Genomic DNA, 6,605 nt, shown 5'->3' with positions numbered 1-6,605 from the left:
TTGTGAAGTGCCTTGGGATACTTTTCTATATAAATGGTGCAGGTTATTTTTGAGGAGCAGAGGGTGGAGGAGGAAAGAAATCCCATTTCCTTCCTGTCATTTTATTTTGTATTTTAAAAAAAATTAATTCTCAGGATGTGAGTGTCACTGGCAGGGCTGGTACTTATTGCCAATCCCTAATTGACCTGATTGCCCTCTGCAGTGGCCTAGCAAGACAGTTAAGAGTCAATCACGTTGGTGCCAGACTGGGTAAGGACGGCAGGTTTCCTTCCCTAAAGGAAGCGAATCAGTTGGGGTTTTTTAACGACAATCAGACAGCTTTATGATCACTTTTACTGATACCAGCTTTTTATTTCCAGATTTGTTTTTTTAAACTGAGTTCAAATTCTCAAACTGCCCATGGTGGGATTTGGACTCACATTCTTCTGAATGATTAGTCCTGGTCTCTAGATCATTAGTCCAGTAACAACCAGTACACATTCACCTCCCAGACTCTATTAAATTCTTCTCCTGGCCTGGCCTCTGCTGATCTAAGGGCTTTATACATGTGGTTTGTTACTTTTGGTCCTTCCCTTAATTATAGTGTCAGACCTAACTACAAAGCAGTCGGCATAATTTAGATTCCAGTTATTTCTGGGAGATGGTTAAATATTTGAGTCTGAGACAACATCCTCCCTTGTACACCTTTGCAGGTTTAATCATCGCAACTGTACATCTGTGGCTTTCCAATCTAATTTCTCCTTTCTTCCCTCTCCTTTGTCACTCTTGCTTCTCACTCTCGTTTCTTTTTCACATTCTGTTTATCTTTTCTTCTGATTTCAGTTGGTGGGGGGCTTTCATTCGAACTGTTTGTGAGCTGCAGCCTACCCCTAGACTTAAGTTCCCTCTCGGAATTTTTAACAGGTCTCTCGCCCAGAGGCAACGAGTGAAAGACAGGACATCTGAACAGGGAAATCAGAGGGTCGGTCACACAAGCTCTCCCCGGGGCACCGCCTAGCACCTGGTCATGCTGCTGTATTGGCCGAAACTGGTAACACGTTCTCTACCATATTCTCTCGGTTAAGGAAGGTGCATGGAGTGGGAAGATGTAGTCAGGGGAAAAGGAAAAGAAAATACTAACAATGTAATATCAAGCTCCCTATGGCTCAGTTTGTGGGGTTAAAATCTTAGCTTTGCAATCTTACTGAGAGATAGATTAACACTTTCAGAGGAAATTCCTCAGTCTGCTATTTTAACAAACCCAAGTGGAGGAAACAGGTTAATGACTTTGTTAAAATGGCCAACAGGGGAATTAATACCAACACATTAAGTGGTAGCTTGGATCAGTTGGTAGTACTTTGACCTCTTGAGTTAGGACACTTCACAAATTTGCATGTCATCCTTGCACAGGGGCCATGCTAATCATCTCTGTATCAGTCCGATTTTAGTATACGTGCCGCTGAAGGGAGCACTAACATCTCATCCAAAAGATGGCACCTCTGACAGTGCAGCACTCCAGCACTGGGATTGTCATTCGAGGTCAAGTGAGACTTGAACCCATGTCCTACCGACTCAGAGGAGAGAGTGCTACTCACTGCACCAAGGCCTGACATAAATTGCAGAAAACAGGCAGCGCAGGGACTTGGACCCAGGATCTCTTGTTTACTAGACAGGTGCTTTGACCATCAAAACTATGGCACCGAAACACTATCTACATCGGCAGAGCATCGCGAGAGGCCAGAGAAGCGGCTAGATAAGGAGTGGGAGAGAACCAGCAGAACATCACAAGTGGTCCAAGGAGTGACCTCGTAAGGAGCAGCAAGTCTGAAAGAGATTGGAAAAAAAAAAATCAAAAAGTCAAAAACCAACGTTTCAAAACAAGGAGAAACACAGAGGGTAAGTCAGTGTCATTAGAAGCTGGATAGCCCAGTGGTGAAGGATCAAATACTAGAGTCTAGTCTTCATTTACTTCCAAGCCTTTATTCACAGAGTTCCACATTACACAGCACACCTTAGATCAGCTTTCTTATAAATGGATACAAGAGAGTTCCCAACTGATACACACCACCTGAATACAATTAACACTAAGTGATATAAATCACATGGATTCAATTAACAAGTGTAAGTATTTAGTTTATTTGTTAGTGTTTTTAGTGGTTAGTATTTTAGTGTGAGCGAAACTGTTAAATAGCCTTAAAGCCAAACAGTTTAAATAACAGTTAGCTAACATGGTAGGACAGCTGGGGCCCATCATACACACATCCTGTGCCATGTGGGAACTCCAGAACACTGTGTGTGTCCTGGAAAACCACTTATGCAGGAAGTGCCACCAACTGCTCGAGCTCAGATTTCTGAGCTTGAGGGACGGCTGACGTCATCACAGTGCTTACAGGAAGCTGAGCGTTTCGTGGATAACATGTTTCAGGAGGTGGTCACCCCACAGCTACAGAGAATTCAGGCAGAGAGGGAGTTAGTGACCCCAGACAGACTGGGAGGAACAGGCAGGCAGTACAGGAGTCCCCTGGGAGTGTGGCACTCACAAACTGGTATTCAGTGTTGAAAACCAGTGAGGGCGATGACACCTCGGGGGAGTGCAGTCAGGAGCAAATCCACGGCATCGTGGGAGACCCGGCTGCACTAGGGGGGCAAAAGAAATACAGTTGTTATAGGGGATTCAATAGTCAGGGGGCTAGACAGGTCTTTTAGCAACCACCAACGTGAGTCCTGAATGGTGTGTTGCCTCCCTGGTGCCAGGGTAAAGGAGATCACTGAGAGGGTACAGGACATTCTGCGAGGGGTTCGGGGACAGCCAGAAGTCGTGGTCCATGTTGAAACCAATGACATAGGTAAGAATTACAGACCAGTTAGCCTAACATCAGTAGTGGGGAAAATGCTAGAGTCTATTATAAAAGTCAGCATGGGTTTATGAAAGGGAAATCATGCTTAACAAATCTACTGGTGTTTTTTGAGGATGTAACTAGTAGAATAGATAGGGGAGAACCAGTGGATGTGGTGTATTTGGATTTTCAGAAGGCTTTTGATAAGGTCCCACACAAGAGGTTAGTGTGCAAAATGAAAGCACATGGGATTGGGGGGAATATACTGGTATGGATTGAAAATTGGTTGACAGACAGGAAACAGAGAGTAGGAATAAACGGGTCTTTTTCCGGGTGGCAGGCAGTGACTAGTGGGGTACCGCAGGGATCAGTGCTTGGGCCCAGCTATTCACAATATATATCAATGATTTGGATGAGGGAACTAAATGTAACATTTCCAAGATTGCAGATGACACAAAGCTGGGGTGGAATGTGAGCTGTGAGGAGGATGCAAAGAGGCTCCAATGTGATTTAGACAAGTTGGGTGAGTGGGCAAGAACATGGCAGATGCAGTATAACGTGGATAAATGTGAGGTTATCCACTTTGGTTGTAAAAACAGAAAGGCAGAGTATTATCTGAATGGTGATAGATTGGGAAAAGGGGAGGTGCAACGAGACCTGGGTGTCCTTGTACACCAGTCGTTGAAAGCGAGCATTCATGTGCAGCAAGCAGTTAGGAAGGCAAATGGTATGTTGGCCTTCATTGCAAGAGGATTTGAGTACAGGAGCAGGGATGTCTTATTGCAGTTATACAGGGCCTTGGTGAGACCACATCTGGAGTATTGTGTGCAGTTTTGGTCTCCTTATCTGAGGAAGAATGTCCTTGCCATGGAGGGAGTGCAACGAAGGTTTACCAGACTGATTCCTGGGATGGCAGGACTGACATATGAGGAGAGATTGGGTCGACTAGGCCTATATTCACTCGAGTTTAGAAGAATGAGAGGTGATCTCATCGAAACATATAAAATTCTGATAGGACTAGACAGACTAAATGCAGGGAGGATGTTCTCGATGGCTGGGGAGTCCAGAACCAGGGGTCGCAGTCTCAGAATAGAGGGTAAGCCATTTAGAACCGAGATGAGGAGAAATTTCTTCACTCAGAGGGTGGTGAATCTGTGGAATTCTCAACCACAGAAGGCAGTGGAGGCCAAGTCATTAGACGTATTCAAGAAGGAGGTAGATATATTTCTTAATGCTAAAGGGATCAAGGGATATGGGGAAAAAGCGGGAACAGGGTACTGAGTTAGACGATCAGCCACGATCATTTTGAATGGCGGAGCAGGCCCGAAGGGCCGAATGGCCTACTCTTGCTCCTATTTTCTATGTTTCTATGTAGGAAAAGGGTTGAGGTCCTGCAGACAGTGTTTCAGGAGCTAGGAAGAAGATTAAAGGACAGGACCTCAACGGTGATAATCTCTGGATTACTTCCAGTGCCACATGCTAGTGAGTACAGAAACAGGAAGATAATGTAGGTGAATGCGTGGCTGGAGAAATGGTTGGAGAGGGAGGGCTTCAGATTCCTGAGGCGTTGGGACCAGTTCTGGGCAGGAGGGACCTGTACAAGCCGGACGGGTTGCACCTCAACGGGGCTGGGACCAATGTCTTTGAGGGGAGGTTAACTAGTGTTGAGGGGGAAGGATTAAACTAATTTGGCTGGGGGAGGGGCACCAAGATGTAGCAACAGAGAGGAGAAACAAGGTGCATAGAAAACTAGCAGGGACATGTAGCAACAGAATAAAGAATAGTGTAGAATGAGCAGGAATTAGATGGAGGAAAAAAGTAAAGCAGCATAGCAGAATACATGTGTGTTACTGCGAGGAGTGTTACCAATAAGGTTGACGAACTGCAGGATCAAGTTGCCACATTGGGTTATGGTATAGTGACTGTAACGGAGATCTGATTTAAACATGGGCAGGAATGAGAACTAAACATTCCTGGCTACAATGTATTCAGGAAGGATAGGGAAGGAAAAAAGAAAGGAGAGGGTGGTGGCAGTATTGATCAAGGATAATGTTACACTTCTACAGAGGGACGATATACTAGAGGGTTCAAAGACTGAATCTATTTGGTTAGAGTTAAGGAATAGAAAAGGAGCTGTTACATTGCTGGGTGTTTACTATAGACCCCCAAATAATGAGAAGGAGATAGAGGAGCAAATCTGTTGGCAAATTTCAGAGAAATGTAAAAATAATAGTAGGGGACTTCAATTACCCTAATATAAACTGGGAAAAAATAGTGTAAAAGGCAAGGAGAGTGAAGAATTCCTAAAATGTGTACAGGAGAACTTTTTTTAATCAATATGTTTCTTGCCCAACGTGGAAGGAAGCATTGTTGGAGCTAATTCTGGGGAATGAAGTGAAGTGTGTTTCAGTGGGAGAACATCTGGGTAATAGTGATCATAATATAATAAGGTTTAAAGTAATTATGGAAAGGAACGAAGAAAAAGAAACGGTGAAAATACCCAATTGGAAGAGAACCAATTTCAGTGATTTGAGAAGGGATCTAGCACAGGCGGACTGGAAACAAAGATTGGCCAAGAAAACAGTAAAGGAGCAATGGCAGGCCTCCAAGGCAAAGATAGTTAGGGTATGAACCAAACATATTCCCAAGAGGAGGAAAGATAAGACGGACAAAGCTAGAGCTTCCTGGATGACAAAGGAAATAGAGGTTAAAATAAAACAGAAAAAGGAGATTTATGACAAATGTCAGATACAGAATACAATAAAAAAACAGGCAGAATACAGAGGGTGCAGGGGGGGGAAATTGAAAAAGGATATAAGAAGGGCAAAGGGAGAGTATGAGAAAAGACTAACGGGTAACATAAAAGGGAACCCAAAAATCTTTTATAAACATATAAAACGTCAATGGATAGTTAAAGGAAAGGTGGGGCCGATTAGGGACAAAGAAGGAAATCTTCTTGTGGAGGCAGAGAGTGTGACTGAGGTACTGAATGAGGCCTTTGCATCTTTCTTCAGAAAAGAAGAGGATGAAGTTAATGTCGTGGTAGAGGAGGAGGGAGTAGAGATGTTGGACAGGATAAAAAATAGATAGAAAGGAAGTGCTAAATAGGTTGGCATCACCCAAAATGAACAAGTCACCCGGTCCAGGTGGGATGTATCCTAGGTTGCTAAGGGAAGCAAGGGTGGAGATAGCAGAAGCTCTGACCACAATCTTTCAATCTTCCTTGGATATGGGAGTGGTGCCAGAGGACTGGAGGATTGCAAATGTTACACCCCGAATAAAAAAAAAAGGGGAGAGGGATAAACCTGGTAACTACAGGCCAGTCAATCTAATATCAGTAGTGGGAAAACTACCAGAGACCATTTTCAAGAACAAAATTAATTCTCACTTGGAGAAGAATGGGTTAATAAGGGACAGCCAGCATGGATTTGTTGAAGGCAAATCATGTCTGACTAACCTGATTGAGTTCTTTGATGTATCAGAGAGGGTTGATGAAGGTAGTGTAGCAGATGTATATATGGACGTTCAAAAGGCATTTGATAAAGTACCACATAACAGACTTATTCGGAAAATAGAAGCACATGGGATTAAAGTCATGATGGTAACTTGGGTACATAATTGGCTAAGGGATAGGAGGCAGAGAGTAGTGGTGAACGGATGTTTTTCTGACTGGAGAGAAGTATGCAGTGGGGTTCCCCAAGGATCAGTATTAGGACCATTGCTTTTCTTGTTATATATAAATGACCTAGACTTGGGTATAGGGAGTACAGTTTTGAAGTTTGTGGATGA

At 43.7% G+C, this 6,605-nt stretch overlaps 1 non-coding gene across 1 annotated transcript; it reads right to left on the bottom strand.

Moving 5' to 3' along the window:
- Nucleotides 1-1,344: 1,344 nt before the first annotated feature.
- LOC137326815 (U6 spliceosomal RNA) lies at nt 1,345-1,451 on the bottom strand. Its single transcript, XR_010964277.1, has one exon. It is a non-coding gene; the product is annotated as a U6 spliceosomal RNA (small nuclear RNA).
- Between the last annotated feature and the right edge of the window lie 5,154 nt (nt 1,452-6,605).

This window comes from Heptranchias perlo, chromosome 10, assembly GCF_035084215.1.
Source record: "Heptranchias perlo isolate sHepPer1 chromosome 10, sHepPer1.hap1, whole genome shotgun sequence".
Classification (NCBI taxonomy): domain Eukaryota; kingdom Metazoa; phylum Chordata; class Chondrichthyes; order Hexanchiformes; family Hexanchidae; genus Heptranchias; species Heptranchias perlo.
The sequence above is the reverse complement of the archived record's forward strand: the minus strand, read 5'-3'. Positions and strand labels throughout refer to the sequence as shown.